Genomic DNA, 23,330 nt, shown 5'->3' with positions numbered 1-23,330 from the left:
CATATTGGATGATTTTTCGTATTATTTATGGATATTTCTTTGCGAGCCAAATCTCGTACGTCTCAAACATGGAGTTTTATTTTAAAATTTTGAAATGCAAACGAACTCCGAAAAGCATGAAATTCATGTTGGAAAAAATGTTAAGACGTTTGTCTTCAAATAAAGTACAAAAGAAATAGATTCCACTTCATTTATCCATGTCCAAGAACGAATTAAATTTAGTAAAATAAAGCTAAAATAAGGGGGAAAAAAGAAAGCCATAAAAATAGTAGTACGTACGTTGGATTTGAACAAGGACCTCATTTACATTTCTAACGCCACAAAACCAATGTATTAAGATACAATTTTAATCTAAACACACACTGGCCTTTTTATAGTAGTAGAAGATATTTTCTAGCCTGCTGCCTTCTGATTGGCTGAACCAGACCTCCCACGGATCACGCCTCTCCACCGTCCATCCTTAGCTGATCCAACGGTCCCTGCTCCTTCTACTCTCTATCTGTGCTTTCCCTGATTCTTATCCTCTCACATAGCCACACAAACGAGAGAACCATGCCAGCAGCAGCCACGCCCGAGGAAATCCACAGCTCGCAGCCGTCGGACACCGCCATCCGCGCGAAGGGCCGCCGCCTGCACCTCCCACCACAGCACGCCGGTGAGCCGTGCCTTGCACCGCCTCTCTCTCTCTCTCTCTCTAATCTCTCTCCTCCTTGCAGCAATGGAGGCCGACCACCCATGGCATCGCCCGAGCTCACCTCCTAGCAGTCGCTCTCCTTTGAATTCGTCGGGATCCGGCTAGATCCGGACGCCAGCGCCCCGTTCCTACTTCCGCGCCTCGCTTGGGTCGTCGGCCACCTCGACGATGTGATACCGCTTGCGGGATCCAACGCCACCGCTGGCTAGCGACTTCCTCCTGGAGGAGACGCCCCCACATCGGCGCCTCCCCACATGAGCAGCAGCAACAAACGCCTCGCTATGGGCGTCTCTGGTGGTGCTTTTTCTTGTAATTTTTTTAAAGAAGTTTGCCAGATCTGTGCGTGAAAAACAATGGTGTTGAACTCCGATTGATGTCCCGCGAAGGCTGGGCGGCGCTTGATGCGGTGGCTGCAGAATATCTCCGGGCAAAATAGTAGGCCAGATCTAGGGGAAAAAACTGTAATTCCAAGTTTTTGGTTGTTTATTTCTTCCTTTTGGTAAAAATAAAATTTAGTTATCTGGTATGTTTATGAAATTTTCCTTTTTATCTATAAGGCAATGAGCATATATAATAAAAAAATCTGAATGACTAAAGTTTCCATGGACCAAGAGAAACAAATGGATTGGCTAATGTCTCAATTAAAATTAGTGGGCCTTGGACGGATCGGAAATTTAATGGGCCAAAATTCTTATGATGGGCCGATGGTCTTAGATAGAGGTGAAATTTAGTGGGCCAAAACTCTGATTACGCCAACTACTACATGGGCTGCCATGTCAGGTCCATGTTGGCCGCCATGTCAGATGATGACGCGGAATGCATGATTAACGCTGTTATCTGATAGTAAATTGTGACGGTCAAGAACCGTCACGGATCCATGACGGCTTTGGAGATCCGTCATGGAGTGCACGGTGGTCAAATTATGACACGATATACATGACGGATTTCAAATCCGTCAAGGACGACCTACCATGACAGATTTGCACACATGTGTGACAGTACGAATCCGTCATGGATTAACACATTTCTTGTAGTGGATGCCTGGTTTTTAAATTCTATTAAATCCAAAACTCGTCTAAAATTCATGAAACTTGGCATGCTATCATGGAGCGGCCTTAACATGTCGTGGTACAAATTTTGTCCCATTTGGGGCAGGTTTGGGTATATGCTTCTCAAAAACCGGAGCTTCTCACAACAAGCATGATGGTTTTCGGTGGGGAACGTCCCACCTTTGGGGACGAAACGATATTCATTACCTCTTATTTCTTTCAAGTTTTTTTCTCGTGTGAACATAGAACAACAGGAGGGTTGTGTGAATTTTTTGTGATTTTTTGGGGTTCGTTTGGACATTTTTATGCATTAACTGAGTTTTCAATGCATTTATGTGCATAATTCAAATTTGAACTACATACGGATGCTCCAGTGCATATCAATTCGTTGAAAAATCAAATTTGTATCCTTGGGTGCATGCTTAGGTCCCATGCAAGAAATGGGAATGAATTTCAAACACCAGGGCACCGTTGATTGCCGGCAAAATAGTGAGATGCCTGGTTTTAAATTCTAGTAAATACAAAACTTGTCTGAAAATTCATGAAACCTGGCATGCTATCATGGTGCGGCATCAACATGCCATGGTACAAATTTTGTCCCATTTGGGGCAGGTTTGGAAATATGCTTCTCACAAACCGGAGTTTCTCACAACTAGCATGATGGTTGTCGGTAGGGAACATCCCACCTTCGGGGACGAAACAATATCCATTGCCTCTTATTGGTTTCAAGTATTTTTCACATGTCAACATAGAGCAACATGAGTGTTGTGTGAATTTTTGTGATTTTTCGGGGTTCGTTTGGACATTTCAATGCATTAACTCAGTTTTCAATGTACTTATGTGCATAATTCAAATTTGAATTGCATGCTCATGCTCCAGTGCATATAAATTCGTTGAAAAATCAAATATGTGTCCTTGGGTGCATGCTTAGGTCCCATGCAAGAAATGGGAATGAATTTCAAACACCAGGGCACCGTTGATTGCCGACAAAACAGTGAGATGCCTGGTTTTTAAATTCTAGTAAATACAAAACTCGTCTGAAATTCATGAAACTTGGCATGCTATCATGGAGCGGCATTAACATGTCGTGGCACAAATTTTGTCCCATTTTTGGCAGGTTTGGGTATATGCTTCTCAAAAACCGAAGCTTCTCACAACAAGCATGATGGTTTTCGGTAGGGAACGTCCCACCTTTGCGGACGAAACGATATCCATTGCCTCTTATTTCTTTCAAGTTTTTTTCTCGTGTCAATATAGAACAACAGGAGTGTTGTGTGAATTTTTGTGCTTTTTTGGGGCTCGTTTGGACATTTTTTAAATTAACTGAGTTTTGTGCATAATTCAAATTTGAACTACATGCGGATGCTCCAGTGCATATCAATTCGTTGAAAAATCAAATATGTGTCCTTGGGTGCATGCTTAGATCCCATGCAAGAAATGGGAATGTATTTGAAACACCAGGGAACCATTGATTGCCGGCAAAACAGTGAGACAACTGGTTTATAAATTCTAGTAAATCCAAAACTCGTCTGAAATTCATGAAACTTGCCATGCTATCATGGAGCGGCATCTACATGCCCCATTTGGGGCAGGTTTGTGTATATGCTTCTCACAAACCGGAGCTTCTCAAAACAAGCATGATGGTTTTCGGTAGGAACATCCCACCTTCGGGGACGAAACGATATCCATTGCCTCTTATTGCTTTCAAATTTTTTCTCATGTCAACATAGTGCAACAGGAGTGTTGTGTGAATTTTTTTGATTTTTCGGGGTTCGTTTGGACATCTTTATGCATTAACTCAGTTTTCAATGCATTTATGCATAATTCAAATTTGAATTGCATTCACATGCTCCAGTGCATATAAATCCGTTGAAAAATCAAATATGTGTCCTTAGGTGCATGCTTAGATCCCATGCAAGAAATGGGAATGAATTTCAAACACCAGGGCACCGTTGATTGCCGGCAAAATGGTGAGATGCCTGGTTTTTAAATTCTAGTAAATCCAAAACTCGTCTAAAATTCATGAAACTTGGAAAGCTATCATGGAGCAGCATTAACATGTCATGGTACAAATTTTGTCCCATTTGGGGCAGGTTTGGGCATATGCTTCCCAAAAACTGGAGCTTCTCACAACAAGCATGATGGTTTTCGGTAAGGAACATCACACCTTTGGGGACGAAACGATATCCATTGCCTCTTATTTCTTTCAAGTTTTTTTCTCGTGTCAACATAGAACAACAGGAGTGTTGTGTGAATTTTTGTGCTGTTTCGGGTTTCGTTTGGACATTTTTGTGCATTAACTAAGTTTTCACTGCATTTATGTGCATAATTCAAATGTGAACGACATGTGGATGCTCCAGTGCATATAAATTCATTGAAAAATCAAATATGTGTCCTTGGGTGCATGCTTAGGTCCCATGCAAGAAATGGGAACGAATTTCAAACTGCAGGGCATCGTTGATTGCCGGCAAAACAGTGAGATGTCTGGTTTTTAAATTCTAGTAAATCCAAAAATCGTCTGAAATTCATGAAACTTGGCATGCTATCATGGAGCAGCATTAAGATGTCGTGGTACAAATTTTGTCCCATTTGGGGTAGGTTTGGGTATGTGCTTCTCAAAAACCAGAGCTTCTCACAACAAGCATGATGGTTTTCGGTAGGGAACGTCCCACCTTTGGGGACGAAACAATATCCATTGCCTCTTATTTCTTTCAAGTTTTTTTCTCGTGTCAATATAAACAACAGGAGTGTTGTGTGAATTTTTGTGATTTTTCGGGGTTCGTTTGGACATTTTTATGCATTAACTCAGTTTTCAATGCATTTATGTGCATAATTCAAATTTGAACTAGATGCGGATGCTCCAGTGCATATAAGTTCATTGAAAAATCAAATCTGTGTCCTTGGGTGCATGCTTAGGTGCCATGCAAGAAATAGGAGTGAATTTCAAACACCAGGGCACCGTTGATAGCCGGCAAAACAGTGAGATGCCTGGTTTTTAAATTCTATTAAATCCAAAACTCGTCTAAAATTCATGAAACTTGGCATGCTATCATGGAGCGGCATGAACATGTCGTGGTACAAAATTTGTCCCATTTGGGGCAGGTTTGGGTATATACTTCTCAAAAACCGGAGCTTCTCACAACAAGCATGATCTTTTCGGTAGGGACCGTCCCACCTTTGGGGACGAAACGATATCCATTGCCTCTTATTTCTTTCAAGTTTTTTTCTCATGTCAACATAGAACAACAGGAGTGTTGTGTGAATTTTTGTGATTTTTCGGGGTTCGTTTGGAGATTGTTTATGTATTAATGAGTTTTCAATGCATTTATGTGCATAATTCAAAGTTGAACTACATGCGGATGCTCTAGTGCATATCAATTCGTTGAAAAATCAAATCTGTGTCCTTGGGTGCATGCTTAGGTCCCATGCAAGAAATGGGAATGAATTCCAAACACCAGGGCACCGTTGATTGCCGACAAAATAGTGAGATGCCTGGTTTTTAAATTCTAGTAAATCGAAAACTCGTCTGAAATTCATGAAAGTTGGCATGCTATCATGGAGCGGCATGAACATGCCATGCTACAAATTTTGTCCCATTTGCGGCAGGTTTGGCTATATGCTTCTCACAAACCGGAGCTTCTCACAACGAGCATGATGGTTTTCGGTAGGGAACGTCCCACCTTTGGAGACGAAACGATATCCATTGCCTCTTATTGCTTTCAAGTTTTTTTCCCATGTCAACATAGAGCAACAGGAGTGTTGTGTGAATTTTTGTGATTTTTCGGTGTTTGTTTCGACATTTTTATGCATTAACTCAGTTTTTAATGCATTTATGTGCATAATTCAAATTTGAATTGCATGCACATGCTCGAGTGCATATAAATTCGTTGAAAATTAAATATGTGTCCTTAGGTGCATGCATAGGTCTCATGCAAGAAATGGGAATGAATTTCAAACACCAGGGCACGGTTGATTGCCAGCAAAACAGTGAGATGTCTGGTTTTTAAATTCTAGTAAATACAAAACTCGTCTAAAATTCATGAGACTTGGCATGCTATCATGGAGCGGCATTAACATGTCATGGTACAAATTTTGTCCCATTTGGGGCAGGTTTGGGTATATGCTTCTCAAAAACCGGAGCTTCTCACAACAAGCATGATGGTTTTCGATAAGGAACGTCCCACCTTTGGGGACGAAACGATATCCATTGCCTCTTATTTCTTTCAAGTTTTTTTCTCGTGTCAACATAGAACAACAGGAGTGTTGTGTGAATTTTTGTGCTTTTTCGGGTTCCGTTTGGACATTTTTATACATTAACTTAGTTTTCACTGCATTTATGTGCATAATTCAAATTTGAACGACATGTGGATGCTCCAGTGCATATAAATTCGTTGAAAAATCAAATATGTGTCCTTGGGTGCATGCTTAGGTCCCATGCAAGAAATGGGAACGAATTTCAAACTGCAGGGCATCGTTGATTGCCGGCAAAACAGTGAGATGTCTGGTTTTTAAATTCTAGTAAATCCAAAACTCGTCTGAAATTCACGAAACTTGACATGCTATCATGGAGCAGCATTAAGATGTCGTGGTACAAATTTTGTCCCATTTGGGGTAGGTTTGGGTATGTGCTTCTCAAAAACCAGAGCTTCTCACAACAAGCATGATGGTTTTCGGTAGGGAACGTCCCACCTTTGGGGACGAAACAATATCCATTGCCTCTTATTTCTTTCAAGTTTTTTTCTCGTGTCAATATAGAACAACAGGAGTGTTGTGTGAATTTTTGTGATTTTTCGGGGTTCGTTTGGACATTTTTATGCATTAACTCAGTTTTCAATGCATTTATGTGCATAATTCAAATTTGAACTAGATGCGGATGTTCCAGTGCATATAAATTCATTGAAAAATCAAATCTGTGTCCTTGGGTGCATGCTTAGGTCCCATGCAAGAAATAGGAGTGAATTTCAAACACCAGGGCACCGTTGATTGCCGGCAAAACAGTGAGATGCCTGGTTTTTAAATTCTATTAAATCCAAAACTCGTCTAAAATTCATGAAACTTGGCATGCTATCATGGAGCGGCATGAACATGTCGTGGTACAAATTTTGTCCCATTTGGGGCAGGTTTGGGTATATACTTCTCAAAAACCGGAGCTTCTCACAACAAGCATGATGTTTTCGGTAGGGGCCGTCCCACCTTTGGGGACGAAACGATATCCATTGCCTCTTATTTCTTTCAAGTTTTTTTCTCATGTCAACATAGAACAACAGGAGTGTTGTGTGAATTTTTGTGATTTTTCGGGGTTCGTTTGGAGATTGTTTATTTATTAACTGAGTTTTCAATGCATTTATGTGCATAATTCAAATTTGAACTACATGCGGATGCTCCCGTGCATATCAATTCATTGAAAAATCAAATCTGTGTCCTTGGGTGCATGCTTAGGTCCCATGCAAGAAATGGGAATGAATTCCAAACACCAGGGCACCGTTGATTGCCGACAAAACAGTGAGATGCCTGGTTTTTAAATTCTAGTAAATCCAAAACTCGTCTGAAATTCATGAAAGTTGGCATGCTATCATGGAGCGGCATGAACATGCCATGCTACAAATTTTGTCCCATTTGCGGCAGGTTTGGCTATATGCTTCTCACAAACCGGAGCTTCTCACAACAAGCATGATGGTTTTCGGTAGGGAACGTCCCACCTTTGGAGACGAAACGATATCCATTGCCTCTTATTGCTTTCAAGTTTTTTTCCCATGTCAACCTAGAGCAACAGGAGTGTTGTGTGAATTTTTGTGATTTTTCGGTGTTTGTTTCGACATTTTTATGCATTAACTCAGTTTTTAATGCATTTATGTGCATAATTCAAATTTGAATTGCATGCACATGCTCCAGTGCATATAAATTCGTTGAAAATTAAATATGTGTCCTTAGGTGCCTGCTTAGGTCTCATGCAAGAAATGGGAATGAATTTCAAACACCAGGGCACGGTTGATTGCCAGCAAAACAGTGAGATGTCTGGTTTTCAAATTCTAGTGAATACAAAACTCGTCTAAAATACATGAGACTTGGCATGCTATCATGGAGCGGCATTAACATGTCATGGTACAAATTTTGTCCCATTTGGGGCAGGTTTGGGTATATGCTTCTCAAAAACCGGAGCTTCTCACAACAAGCATGATGGTTTTCGATAAGGAACGTCCCACCTTTGGGGACGAAACGATATCCATTGCCTCTTATTTCTTTCAAGTTTTTTTCTCGTGTCAACATAGAACAACATGAGTGTTGTGTGAATTTTTGTGCTTTTTCAGGTTTTGTTTGGACATTTTTATACATTAACTAAGTTTTCACTGCATTTATGTGCATAATTCAAATTTGAACGACATGTGGATGCTCCAGTGCATATAAATTCGTTGAAAAATCAAATATGTGTCCTTGGGTGCATGCTTAGGTCCCATGCAAGAAATGGGAACGAATTTCAAACTGCAGGGCATCGTTGATTGCCGGCAAAACAGTGAGATGTCTGGTTTTTAAATTCTAGTAAATCCAAAACTCGTCTGAAATTCACGAAACTTGGCATGCTATCATGGAGCAGCATTAAGATGTCGTGGTACAAATTTTGTCCCATTTGGGGTAGGTTTGGGTATGTGCTTCTCAAAAACCAGAGCTTCTCACAACAAGCATGATGGTTTTCGGTAGGGAACGTCCCACCTTTGGGGACGAAATAATATCCATTGCCTCTTATTTCTTTCAAGTTTTTTTCTCGTGTCAATATAAACAACAGGAGTGTTGTGTGAATTTTTGTGATTTTTCGGGGTTCGTTTGGACATTTTTATGCATTAACTCAGTTTTCAATGCATTTATGTGCATAATTCAAATTTGAACTAGATGCGGATGCTCCAGTGCATATAAATTCATTGAAAAATCAAATCTGTGTCCTTGGGTGCATGCTTAGGTCCCATGCAAGAAATAGGAGTGAATTTCAAACACCAGGGCACCGTTGATAGCCGGCAAAACAGTGAGATGCCTGGTTTTTAAATTCTATTAAATCCAAAACTCGTCTAAAATTCATGAAACTTGGCATGCTATCATCGAGCGGCATGAACATGTCGTGGTACAAAATTTGTCCCATTTGGGGCAGGTTTGGGTATATACTTCTCAAAAACCGGAGCTTCTCACAACAAGCATGATGTTTTCGGTAGGGACCGTCCCACCTTTGGGGACGAAACGATATCCATTGCCTCTTATTGAATTCAAGTTTTTTTCTCATGTCAACATAGAACAACAGGAGTGTTGTGTGAATTTTTGTGATTTTTCGGGGTTCGTTTGGAGATTGTTTATGTATTAATGAGTTTTCAATGCATTTATGTGCATAATTCAAAGTTGAACTACATGCGGATGCTCCAGTGCATATCAATTCGTTGAAAAATCAAATCTGTGTCCTTGGGTGCATGCTTAGGTCCCATGCAAGAAATGGGAATGAATTCCAAACACCAGGGCACCGTTGATTGCCGACAAAATAGTGAGATGCCTGGTTTTTAAATTCTAGTAAATCGAAAACTCGTCTGAAATTCATGAAAGTTGGCATGCTATCATGGAGCGGCATGAACATGCCATGCTACAAATTTTGTCCCATTTGCGGCAGGTTTGGCTATATGCTTCTCACAAACCGGAGCTTCTCACAACAAGCATGATGTTTTTCGGTAGGGAACGTCCCACCTTTGGAGACGAAACGATATCCATTGCCTCTTATTGCTTTCAAGTTTTTTTCTCATGTCAACATAGAGCAACGGGAGTGTTGTGTGAATTTTTGTGATTTTTCGGTGTTTGTTTCGACATTTTTATGCATTAACTCAGTTTTTAATGCATTTATGTGCATAATTCAAATTTGAGTTGCATGCACATGCTCCAGTGCATATAAATTCGTTGAAAATTAAATATGTGTCCTTAGGTGCATGCTTAGGTCTCATGCAAGAAATGGGAATGAATTTCAAACACCAGGGCACGGTTGATTGCCAGCAAAACAGTGAGATGTCTGGTTTTTAAATTCTAGTAAATACAAAACTCGTCTAAAATTCATGAGACTTGGCATGCTATCATGGAGCGGCATTAACATGTCGTGGTACAAATTTTGTCCCATTTGGGGCAGGTTTGGGTATATGCTTCTCAAAAACCGGAGCTTCTCACAACAAGCATGATGGTTTTCGATAAGGAACGTCCCACCTTTGGGGACGAAATGATATCCATTGCCTCTTATTTCTTTCATGTTTTTTCCTCGTGTCAACATGGAACAACAGGAGTGTTCTGTGAATTTTTGTGCTTTTTCGGGTTTCGTTTAGACATTTTTATCCTTTAACTAAGTTTTCAATGCATTTATGTGCATAATCCAAATTTGAACGACATGCGGATGCTCCAGTGCATATAAGTTCGTTGAAAAACCAAATCTTTGTCCTTGGGTGCATGCTTAGGTCCCATGCAAGAAATGGGAATGAATTTCAAACACCAGGGCACCGTTGATTGCCGGCAAAACAGTGAGATGCCTGGTTTTTAAATTCTATTAAATCCAAAACTCGTCCAAAATTCATGAAACTTGGCATGCTATCATGGAGCGGCATTAACATGTCGTGGTACAAATTTTGTCCCATTTGGGGCAGGTTTGGGTATATGCTTCTCAAAAACCGGAGCTTCTCACAACAAGCATGATGTTTTCGGTAGGGACCGTCCCACCTTTGGGGACGAAACGATATCCATTGCCTCTTATTTCTTTCAAGTTTTTTTTCTCATGTCAACATAAAACAACAGGAGTGTTGTGTGAACTTTTGTGATTTTTCGGGGTTCGTTTGGAGATATTTTATGCATTAACTGAGTTTTCAATGCATTTATGTGCATAATTCAAATTTGAACTACATGCGGATTCTCCAGTGCATATCAATTCGTTGAAAAATCAAATCTGTGTCCTTGGGTGCATGCTTAGGTCCCATGCAAAAATTGGGATGAATTTCAAACACCAGGGCACCGTTGATTGCCGGCAAAACAGTGAGATGCCTGGTTTTTAAATTCTAGTAAATCCAAAACACGTCTGAAATTCATGAAACTTGGCATGCTATCATGGAGCGGCATCAACATGCGATGGTACAAATTTTGTCCCATTTGGGGCAGGTTTGGGTATATGCTTCTCACAAACCGGAGCTTCTCACAACAAGCATGATGTTTTTCGGTAGGGAACTTCCCACCTTTCGGGACAAAACGATATCCATTGCCTCTTATTGCTTTCAATATTTTTTTATCATGTCAACATAGAGCAACAGGAGTGTTGTGTGAATTTTTTTCGATTTTTCGGGGTTCGTTTGGACATTTTGATGCATTAACTCAGTTTCAATGTATTTATGTGCATAATTCAAATTTGAATTGCATGCACATGCTCCAGTGCATATAAATTCGGTGAAAAATCAAATATGTGTCCTTAGGTGCATGCTTAGGTCCCATGCAAGAAATGGGAATGAATTTCAAACACCTGGGCAAAGTTGACTGCCGGCAAAACAGTGAGATGCCTGGTTTTTAAATTTTAGTAAATCCAAAACTCCTATAAAATTCATGAAACTTGGCATGCTATCATGGAGCGGCATTAACATGTCGTGGTACAAATTTTTTCACATTTGGGGCAGGTTTGGGTATATGCTTCTCACAACAAGCATGATGGTTTTCGGTAGGGAACGTCCCACCTTTGGGGATGAAACAATATCCATTGCCTCTTATTTCTTTCAAGATTTTTTCTCGTGTCAACATAGAACAATAGGAGTGTTGTGTGAATTTTTGTTCTTTTTCGGGGTTCGTTTGGACATTTTTATGCATTAACTGAGTTTCAATGCATTTATGTGCATAATTCAAATCTGAACTATATGCGGATGCTCCAGTGCATATAAATTCGTTGAAAATTCAAATCTGTGTCCTTGGGTGCATGCTTAGGTCCCATGCAAGAAATGGGAATGAATTTCAAACACCAGGGCACCGTTGCTTGCCGGCAAAATAGTGAGATGCCTGGTTTTTAAATTCTAGTAAATCCAAAACTCATATGAAATTCATGAAACTTGGCATGCTGTCATGGACCGGCATTAACATGTCGTGGTACAAATTTTGTCCCATTTGGGGTAGGTTTGGGTATATGCTTCTGAAAAACTAGAGCTTCTCAGAACAAGCATGATGGTTTTCGGTAGGGAACATCCCACCTTTGGGGACGAAACGATATCCATTGCCTCTTATTTCTTTCAAGTTTTTTTCTCGTGTCAACATAGAACAACAGGAGTGTTGTATGAATTTTTGTGGTTTTTCGGGATTCGTATGGACATTTTTATGAATTAACTCAGTTTTCAATACATTTATGTGCATAATTCAAATTTGAACTACATGAGGATGCTCTAGTGCATATAAATCCGTTGAAAAATCAAATATGTGTCCTTAGGTGCATGCTTAGATCCCATGCAAGAAATGGGAATGAATTTCAAACACCAGGGCACCGTTGATTGCCGGCAAAATGGTGAGATGCCTGGTTTTTAAATTCTAGTAAATCCAAAACTCGTCTAAAATTCATGAAACTTGGAAAGCTATCATCGAGCGGCATCAACATGTCATGGTACAAATTTTGTCCCATTTGGGGCAGGTTTGGGCATATGCTTCCCAAAAACTGGAGCTTCTCACAACAAGGATGATGGTTTTCGGTAAGGAACATCACACCTTTGGGGACGAAACGATATCCATTGCCTCTTATTTCTTTCAAGTTTTTTTCTCGTGTCAACATAGAACAACAGGAGTGTTGTGTGAATTTTTGTGCTTTTTCGGGTTTTGTTTGGACATTTTTATGCATTAACTAAGTTTTCACTGCATTTATGTGCATAATTCAAATGTGAACGACATGTGGATGCTCCAGTGCATATAAATTCGTTGAAAAATCAAATATGTGTCCTTGGGTGCATGCTTAGGTCCCATGCAAGAAATGGGAACGAATTTCAAACTGCACGGCATCGTTGATTGCCGGCAAAACAGTGAGATGTCTGGTTTTTAAATTCTAGTAAATCCAAAACTCGTCTGAAATTCACGAAACTTGGCATGCTATCATGGAGCAGCATTAAGATGTCGTGGTACAAATTTTGTCCCATTTGGGGTAGGTTTGGGTATGTGCTTCTCAAAAACCAGAGCTTCTCACAACAAGCATGATGGTTTTCGGTAGGGAACGTCCCACCTTTGGGGACGAAACAATATCCATTGCCTCTTATTTCTTTAAAGTTTTTTTCTCGTGTCAATATAGAACAACAGGAGTGTTGTGTGAATTTCTGTGATTTTTCGGGGTTCGTTTGGACATTTTTATGCATTAACTCAGTTTTCAATGCATTTATGTGCATAATTCAAATTTGAACTAGATGCGGATGCTCCAGTGCATATAAATTCATTGAAAAATCAAATCTGTGTCCTTGGGTGCATGCTTAGGTCCCATGCAAGAAATAGGAGTGAATTTCAAACACCAGGGCACCGTTGATTGCCGGCAAAACAGTGAGATGCCTGGTTTTAAAATTCTATTAAATCCAAAACTCGTCTAAAATTCATGAAACTTGGCATGCTATCATGGAGCGGCATGAACATGTCGTGGTACAAATTTTGTCCCATTTGGGGCAGGTTTGGGTATATACTTCTCAAAAACCGGAGCTTCTCACAACAAGCATGATGTTTTCGGTAGGGACCGTCCCACCTTTGGGGACGAAACGATATCCATTGCCTCTTATTTCTTTCAAGTTTTTTTTTCATGTCAACATAGAACAATAGGAGTGTTGTGTGAATTTTTGTGATTTTTCGGGGTTCGTTTGGAGATTGTTTATGTATTAATGAGTTTTCAATGCATTTATGTGCATAATTAAAGGTGAACTACATGCGAATGCTCCAGTGCATATCAATTCGTTGAAAAATCAAATCTGTGTCCTTGGGTGCATGCTTATGTCCCATGCAAGAAATGGGAATGAATTCCAAACACCAGGGCACCGTTGATTGCCGACAAAATAGTGAGATGCCTGGTTTTTAAATTCTAGTAAATCGAAAACTCGTCTGAAATTCATGAAAGTTGGCATGCTATCATGGAGCGGCATGAACATGCCATGCTACAAATTTTGTCCCATTTGCGGCAGGTTTGGCTATATGCTTCTCACAAACCGGAGCTTCTCACAACAAGCATGATGGTTTTCGGTAGGGAACGTCCCACCTTTGGAGACGAAACGATATCCATTGCCTCTTATTGCTTTCAAGTTTTTTTCTCATGTCAACATAGAGCAACAGGAGTGTTGTGTGAATTTTTGTGATTTTTCGGTGTTTGTTTCGACATTTTTATGCATTAACTCAGTTTTTAATGCATTTATGTGCATAATTCAAATTTGAATTGCATGCACATGCTCCAGTGCATATAAATTCGTTGAAAAGTAAATATGTGTCCTTAGGTGCATGCTTAGGTCTCATGCAAGAAATGGGAATGAATTTCAAACACCAGGGCATGGTTGATTGCCAGCAAAACAGTGAGATGTCTGGTTTTTAAATTCTAGTAAATACAAAACTCGTCTAAAATTCATGAGACTTGGCATGCTATCATGGAGCGGCATTAACATGTCGTGGTACAAATTTTGTCCCATTTGGGGCAGGTTTGGGTATATGCTTCTCAAAAACCGGAGCTTCTCACAACAAGCATGATGGTTTTCGATAAGGAACGTCCCACCTTTGGGGACGAAACGATATCCATTGCCTCTTATTTCGTTCATGTTTTTTCCTCGTGTTAACATGGAACAACAGGAGTGTTCTGTGAATTTTTGTGCTTTTTCGGGTTTCGTTTAGACATTTTTATCCATTAACTAAGTTTTCAATGCATTTATGTGCATAATCCAAATTTGAACGACATGCGGATGCTCCAGTGCATATAAATTCGTTGAAAAACCAAATCTTTGTCCTTGGGTGTATGCTTAGGTCCCATGCAAGAAATGGGAATGAATTTCAAACACCAGGGCACCGTTGATTGCCGGCAAAACAGTGAGATGCCTGGTTTTTAAATTCTATTAAATCCAAAACTCGTCTAAAATTCATGAAACTTGGCATGCTATCATGGAGCGGCATTAACATGTCGTGGTACAAATTTTGTCCCATTTGGGGCAGGTTTGGGTATATGCTTCTCAAAAACTGGAGCTTCTCACAACAAGCATGATGTTTTCGGTAGGGAACGTCCCACCTTTGGGGACGAAACGATATCCATTGCCTCTTATTTCTTTCAAGTTTTTTTTCTCATGTCAACATAAAACAACAGGAGTGTTGTGTGAATTTTTGTGATTTTTCGGGGTTCGTTTGGAGATATTTTATGCATTAACTGAGTTTTCAATGCATTTATGTGCATAATTCAAATTTGAACTACATGCGGATGCTCCAGTGCATATCAATTCGTTGAAAAATAAAATCTGTGTCCTTGGGTGCATGCTTAGGTCCCATGCAAAAATTGGGATGAATTTCAAACACCAGGGCACCGTTGATTGCCGGCAAAACAGTGAGATGCCTGGTTTTTAAATTCTAGTAAATCCAAAACACGTCTGAAATTCATGAAACTTGGCATGCTATCATGGAGCGGCATCAACATGCGATGGTACAAATTTTGTCCCATTTGGGGCAGGTTTGGGTATATGCTTCTCACAAACCGGAGCTTCTCACAACAAGCATGATGTTTTTCAGTAGGGAACTTCCCACCTTTCGGGACAAAACGATATCCATTGCCTCTTATTGCTTTCAATATTTTTTTATCATGTCAACATAGAGCAACAGGAGTGTTGTGTGAATTTTTTGCGATTTTTCGGGGTTCGTTTGGACATTTTGATGCATTAACTCAGTTTCAATGTATTTATGTGCATAATTCAAATTTGAATTGCATGCACATGCTCCAGTGCATATAAATTCGGTGAAAAATCAAATATGTGTCCTTAGGTGCATGCTTAGGTCCCATGCAAGAAATGGGAACGAATTTTAAACACCTGGGCAAAGTTGACTGCCGGCAAAACAGTGAGATGCCTGGTTTTTAAATTTTAGTAAATCCAAAATTCGTCTAAAATTCATGAAACTTGGCATGCTATCATGGAGCGGCATTAACATGTCGTGGTACAAATTTTGTCGCATTTGGGGCAAGTTTGGGTATATGCTTCTCACAACAAGCATGATGGTTTTCGGTAGGGAACGTCCCACCTTTGGGGATGAAACAATATCCATTGCCTCTTATTTCTTTCAAGATTTTTTCTCGTGTCAACATAGAACAATAGGAGTGTTGTGTGAATTTTTGTTCTTTTTCGGGGTTCGTTTGGACATTTTTATGCATTAACTGAGTTTCAATGCATTTATGTGCATAATTCAAATCTGAACTATATGCGGATGCTCCAGTGCATATAAATTCGTTGAAAATTCAAATCTGTGTCCTTGGGTGCATGCTTAGGTCCCATGCAAGAAATGGGAATGAATTTCAAACACCAGGGCACCGTTGCTTGCCGGCAAAATAGTGAGATGCCTGGTTTTTAAATTCTAGTAAATCCAAAACTCATCTGAAATTCATGAAACTTGGCATGCTGTCATGGACCGGCATTAACATGTCGTGGTACAAATTTTGTCCCATTTGGGGTAGGTTTGGGTATATGCTTCTGAAAAACTAGAGCTTCTCACAACAAGCATGATGATTTTCGGTAGGGAACATCCCACCTTTGGGGACGAAACGATATCCATTGCCTCTTATTTCTTTCAAGTTTTTTTCTCGTGTCAACATAGAACAACAGGAGTGTTGTATGAATTTTTGTGATTTTTCAGGATTCGTATGGACATTTTTAGGAATTAACTCAGTTTTCAATACATTTATGTGCATAATTCAAATTTGAACTACATGAGGATGCTCCAGTGCATATAAATCCGTTGAAAAATCAAATATGTGTCCTTAGGTGCATGCTTAGATCCCATGCAAGAAATGGGAATGAATTTCAAACAACAGGGCACCGTTGATTGCCGGCAAAATGGTGAGATGCCTGGTTTTTAAATTCTAGTAAATCCAAAACTCGTCTAAAATTCATGAAACTTGGAAAGCTATCATGGAGCGGCATTAACATGTCGTGGTACAAATTTTGTCCCATTTGGGGCAGTTTTGGGCATATGCTTCCCAAAAACTGGAGCTTCTCACAACAAGCATGATGGTTTTCGGTAAGGAACATCACACCTTTGGGGACGAAACGATATCCATTGCCTCTTATTTCTTTCAAGTTTTTTTCTCGTGTCAACATAGAACAACAGGAGTGTTGTGTGAATTTTTGTGCTTTTTCGGGTTTCGTTTGGACATTTTTATGCATTAACTAAGTTTTCACTGCATTTATGTGCATAATTCAAATGTGAACGACATGTGGATGCTCCAGTGCATATAAATTCGTTGAAAAATCAAATATGTGTCCTTGGGTGCATGCTTAGGTCCCATGCAAGAAATGGGAACGAATTTCAAACTGCAGGGCATCGTTGATTGCCGGCAAAACAGTGAGATGTCTGGTTTTTAAATTCTAGTAAATCCAAAACTCGTCTGAAATTCACGAAACTTGGCATGCTATCATGGAGCAGCATTAAGATGTCGTGGTACAAATTTTGTCCCATTTGGGGTAGGTTTGGGTATGTGCTTCTCAAAAACCAGAGCTTCTCACAACAAGCATGATGGTTTTCGGTAGGGAACGTCCCACCTTTGGGGACGAAACAATATCCATTGCCTCTTATTTCTTTAAAGTTTTTTTCTCGTGTCAATATAGAACAACAGGAGTGTTGTGTGAATTTCTGTGATTTTTCGGGGTTCGTTTGGACATTTTTATGCATTAACTCAGTTTTCAATGCATTTATGTGCATAATTCAAATTTGAACTAGATGCGGATGCTCCAGTGCATATAAATTCATTGAAAAATCAAATCTGTGTCCTTGGGTGCATGCTTAGGTCCCATGCAAGAAATAGGAGTGAATTTCAAACACCAGGGCACCGTTGATTGCCGGCAAAACAGTGAGATGCCTGGTTTTAAAATTCTATTAAATCCAAAACTCGTCTAAAATTCATGAAACTTGGCATGCTATCATGGAGCGGCATGAACATGTCGTGGTACAAATTTTGTCCCATTTGGGGCAGGTTTGGGTATATACTTCTCAAAAACCGGAGCTTCTCACAACAAGCATGATGTTTTCGGTAGGGACCGTCCCACCTTTGGGGACGAAACGATATCCATTGCCTCTTATTTCTTTCAAGTTTTTTTTTCATGTCAACATAGAACAACAGGAGTGTTGTGTGATTTTTTCTGATTTTTCGGGGTTCGTTTGGAGATTGTTTATGTATTAACTGAGTTTTCAATGCATTTATGTGCATAATTCAAATTTGAACTACATGCAGATGCTCCAGTGCATATCAATTCGTTGAAAAATCAAATCTGTGTCCTTGGGTGCATGCTTAGGTCCCATGCAAGAAATGGGAATGAATTCCAAACACCAGGGCACCGTTGATTGCCGACAAAACAGTGAGATGCCTGGTTTTTAAATTCTAGTAAACCCAAAACTCGTCTGAAATTCATGAAAGTTGGCATGCTATCATGGAGCGGCATGAACATGCCATGCTACAAATTTTGTCCCATTTGCGGCAGGTTTGGCTATATGCTTCTCACAAACCGGAGCTTCTCACAACAAGCATGATAGTTTTCGGTAGGGAACGTCCCACCTTTGGAGACGAAACGATATCCATTGCCTCTTATTGCTTTCAAGTTTTTTTCCCATGTCAACATAGAGCAACAGGAGTGTTGTGTGAATTTTTGTGATTTTTCAGTGTTTGTTTCGACATTTTTATGCATTAACTCAGTTTTTAATGCATTTATGTGCATAATTCAAATTTGAATTGCATGCACATGCTCCAGTGCATATAAATTCGTTGAAAATTAAATATGTGTCCTTAGGTGCATGCTTAGGTCTCATGCAAGAAATGGGAATGAATTTCAAACACCAGGGCACGGTTGATTGCCAGCAAAACAGTGAGATGTCTGGTTTTTAAATTCTAGTAAATACAAAACTCGTCTAAAATTCATGAGACTTGGCATGCTATCATGGAGCGGCATTAACATGTCGTGGTACAAATTTTGTCCCATTTGGGGCAGGTTTGGGTATATGCTTCTCAAAAACCGGAGCTTCTCACAACAAGCATGATGGTTTTCGATAAGGAACGTCCCACCTTTGGGGACGAAACGATATCCATTGCCTCTTATTTCTTTCATGTTTTTTCCTCGTGTCAACATGGAACAACAGTAGTGTTCTGTGAATTTTTGTGCTTTTTCGGGTTCCGTTTGGACATTTTTATACATTAACTAAGTTTTCACTGCATTTATGTGCATAATTCAAATTTGAACGACATGTGGATGCTCCAGTGCATATAAATTCGTTGAAAAATCAAATATGTGTCCTTGGGTGCATGCTTAGGTCCCATGCAAGAAATGGGAACGAATTTCAAACTGCAGGGCATCGTTGATTGCCGGCAAAACAGTGAGATGTCTGGTTTTTAAATTCTAGTAAATCCAAAACTCGTCTGAAATTCACGAAACTTGGCATGCTATCATGGAGCAGCATTGAGATGTCATGGTACAAATTTTGTCCCATTTGGGGTAGGTTTGGGTATGTGCTTCTCAAAAACCAGAGCTTCTCACAACAAGCATGATGGTTTTCGGTAGGGAACGTCCCACCTTTGGGGACGAAACAATATCCATTGCCTCTTATTTCTTTCAAGTTTTTTTCTCGTGTCAATATAGAACAACAGGAGTGTTGTGTGAATTTTTGTGATTTTTCGGGGTTCGTTTGGACATTTTTATGCATTAACTCAGTTTCAATGCATTTATGTGCATAATTCAAATTTGAACTAGATGCGGATGCTCCAGTGCATATAAATTCATTGAAAAATCAAATCTGTGTCCTTGGGTGCATGCTTAGGTCCCATGCAAGAAATAGGAGTGAATTTCAAACACCAGGGCACCGTTGATTGCCGGCAAAACAGTGAGATGCCTGGTTTTTAAATTCTATTAAATCCAAAACTCGTCTAAAATTCATGAAACTTGGCATGCTATCATGGAGCGGCATGAACATGTCGTGGTACAAATTTTGTCCCATTTGGGGCAGGTTTGGGTATATACTTCTCAAAAACCATAGCTTCTCACAACAAGCATGATGTTTTCGGTAGGGACCGTCCCACCTTTGGGGACGAAACGATATCCATTGCCTCTTATTTCTTTCAAGTTTTTTTCTCATGTCAACATAGAACAACAGGAGTGTTGTGTGAATTTTTGTGATTTTTCGGGGTTCGTTTGGAGATTGTTTATGTATTAACTGAGTTTTCAATGCATTTATGTGCATAATTCAAATTTGAACTACATGCGGATGCTCCCGTGCATATCAATTCGTTGAAAAATCAAATATGTGTCCTTGGGTGCATGCTTAGGTCCCATGCAAGAAATGGGAATGAATTCCAAACACCAGGGCACCGTTGATTGCCGACAAAACAGTGAGATGCCTGGTTTTTAAATTCTAGTAAATCCAAAACTCGTCTGAAATTCATGAAAGTTGGCATGCTATCATGGAGCGGCATGAACATGCCATGCTACAAATTTTGTCCCATTTGCGGCAGGTTTGGCTATATGCTTCTCACAAACCGGAGCTTCTCACAACAAGCATGATGGTTTTCGGTAGGGAACGTCCCACCTTTGGAGACGAAACGATATCCATTGCCTCTTATTGCTTTCAAGTTTTTTTCCCATGTCAACATAGAGCAACAGGAGTGTTGTGTGAATTTTTGTGATTTTTCGGTGTTTGTTTCGACATTTTTATGCATTAACTCAGTTTTTAATGCATTTATGTGCATAATTCAAATTTGAATTGCATGCACATGCTCCAGTGTATATAAATTCGTTGAAAATTAAATATGTGTCCTTAGGTGCCTGCTTAGGTCTCATGCAAGAAATGGGAATGAATTTCAAACACCAGGGCACGGTTGATTGCCAGCAAAACAGTGAGATGTCTGGTTTTTAAATTCTAGTGAATACAAAACTCGTCTAAAATACATGAGACTTGGCATGCTATCATGGAGCGGCATTAACATGTCATGGTACAAATTTTGTCCCATTTGGGGCAGGTTTGGGTATATGCTTCTCAAAAACCGGAGCTTCTCACAACAAGCATGATGGTTTTTGATAAGGAACGTCCCACCTTTGGGGACAAAACGATATCCATTGCCTCTTATTTCTTTCAAGTTTTTTTCTCGTGTCAACATAGAACAACAGGAGTGTTGTGTGAATTTTTGTGCTTTTTCGGGTTTTGTTTGGACATTTTTATACATTAACTAAGTTTTCACTGCATTTATGTGCATAATTCAAATTTGAACGACATGTGGATGCTCCAGTGCATATAAATTCGTTGAAAAATCAAATATGTGTCCTTGGGTGCATGCTTAGGTCCCATGCAAGAAATGGGAACGAATTTCAAACTGCAGGGCATCGTTGATTGCCGGCAAAACAGTGAGATGTCTGGTTTTTAAATTCTAGTAAATCCAAAACTCGTCTGAAATTCACGAAACTTGGCATGCTATCATGGAGCAGCATTAAGATGTCGTGGTACAAATTTTGTCCCATTTGGGGTAGGTTTGGGTATGTGCTTCTCAAAAACCAGAGCTTCTCACAACAAGCATGATGGTTTTCGGTAGGGAACGTCCCACCTTTGGGGACGAAACAATATCCATTGCCTCTTATTTCTTTCAAGTTTTTTTCTCGTGTCAATATAAACAACATGAGTGTTGTGTGAATTTTTGTGATTTTTCGGGGTTCGTTTGGACATTTTTATGCATTAACTCAGTTTTCAATGCATTTATGTGCATAATTCAAATTTGAACTAGATGCGGATGCTCCAGTGCATATAAATTCATTGAAAAATCAAATCTGTGTCCTTGGGTGCATGCTTAGGTCCCATGCAAGAAATAGGAGTGAATTTCAAACACCAGGGCACCGTTGATAGCCGGCAAAACAGTGAGATGCCTGGTTTCTAAATTCTATTAAATCCAAAACTCGTCTAAAATTCATGAAACTTGGCATGCTATCATGGAGCGGCATGAACATGTCGTGGTACAGAATTTGTCCCATTTGGGGCAGGTTTGGGTATATACTTCTCAAAAACCGGAGCTTCTCACAACAAGCATGATGTTTTCGGTAGGGACCGTCCCACCTTTGGGGACGAAACGATATCCATTGCCTCTTATTTCTTTCAAGTTTTTTTCTCATGTCAATATAGAACAACAGGAGTGTTGTGTGAATTTTTGTGATTTTTCGGGGTTCGTTTGGAGATTGTTTATGTATTAATGAGTTTTCAATGCATTTATGTGCATAATTCAAAGTTGAACTACATGCGGATGCTCCAGTGCATATCAATTCGTTGAAAAATCAAATCTGTGTCCTTGGGTGCATGCTTAGGTCCCATGCAAGAAATGGGAATGAATTCCAAACACCAGGGCACCGTTGATTGCCGACAAAATAGTGAGATGCCTGGTTTTTAAATTCTAGTAAATCGAAAACTCGTCTGAAATTCATGAAAGTTGGCATGCTATCATGGAGCGGCATGAACATGCCATGCTACAAATTTTGTCCCATTTGCGGCAGGTTTGGCTATATGCTTCTCACAAACCGGAGCTTCTCACAACAAGCATGATGGTTTTCGGTAGGGAACGTCCCACCTTTGGAGACGAAATCTTATCCATTGCCTCTTATTGCTTTCAAGTTTTTTTCTCATGTCAACATAGAGCAACAGGAGTGTTGTGTGAATTTTTGTGATTTTTCGGTGTTTGTTTCGACATTTTTATGCATTAACTCAGTTTTTAATGCATTTATGTGCATAATTCAAATTTGAATTGCATGCACATGCTCCAGTGCATATAAATTCGTTGAAAATTAAATATGTGTCCTTAGGTGCATGCTTAGGTCTCATGCAAGAAATGGGAATGAATTTCAAACACCAGGGCACGGTTGATTGCCAGCAAAACAGTGAGATGTCTGGTTTTTAAATTCTAGTAAATACAAAACTCGTCTAAAATTCATGAGACTTGGCATGCTATCATGGAGCGGCATTAACATGTCGTGGTACAAATTTTGTCCCATTTGGGGCAGGTTTGGGTATATGCTTCTCAAAAACCGGAGCTTCTCACAACAAGCATGATGGTTTTCGATAAGGAACGTCCCACCTTTGGGGACGAAACGATATCCATTGCCTCTTATTTCTTTCATGTTTTTTCCTCGTGTCAACATGGAACAACAGTAGTGTTCTGTGAATTTTTGTGCTTTTTCGGGTTTTGTTTAGACATTTTTATCCATTAACTAAGTTTTCAATGCATTTATGTGCATAATCCAAATTTGAACGACATGCGGATGCTCCAGTGCATATAAATTCATTGAAAAACCAAATCTTTGTCCTTGGGTGCATGCTTAGGTCCCATGCAAGAAATGGGAATGAATTTCAAACAC

General features: G+C 39.8%; 1 long non-coding RNA gene across 1 annotated transcript; it reads left to right on the top strand.

The window, feature by feature from the left end:
* Positions 1-250: 250 nt before the first annotated feature.
* On the top strand, positions 251-1,220 carry LOC125513481 (uncharacterized). Its single transcript, XR_007285951.2, has 2 exons — positions 251-655; positions 717-1,220. It is a non-coding gene; the product is annotated as an uncharacterized LOC125513481 (long non-coding RNA).
* The last annotated feature ends 22,110 nt before the right edge of the window (positions 1,221-23,330 follow it).

The sequence above is a fragment of the Triticum urartu genome, chromosome 6A, assembly GCF_056163025.1.
Source record: "Triticum urartu cultivar PI428250 chromosome 6A, HENAU_Tu73, whole genome shotgun sequence".
Classification (NCBI taxonomy): domain Eukaryota; kingdom Viridiplantae; phylum Streptophyta; class Magnoliopsida; order Poales; family Poaceae; genus Triticum; species Triticum urartu.
This window is presented reverse-complemented; position numbering and strand designations above follow the sequence as displayed.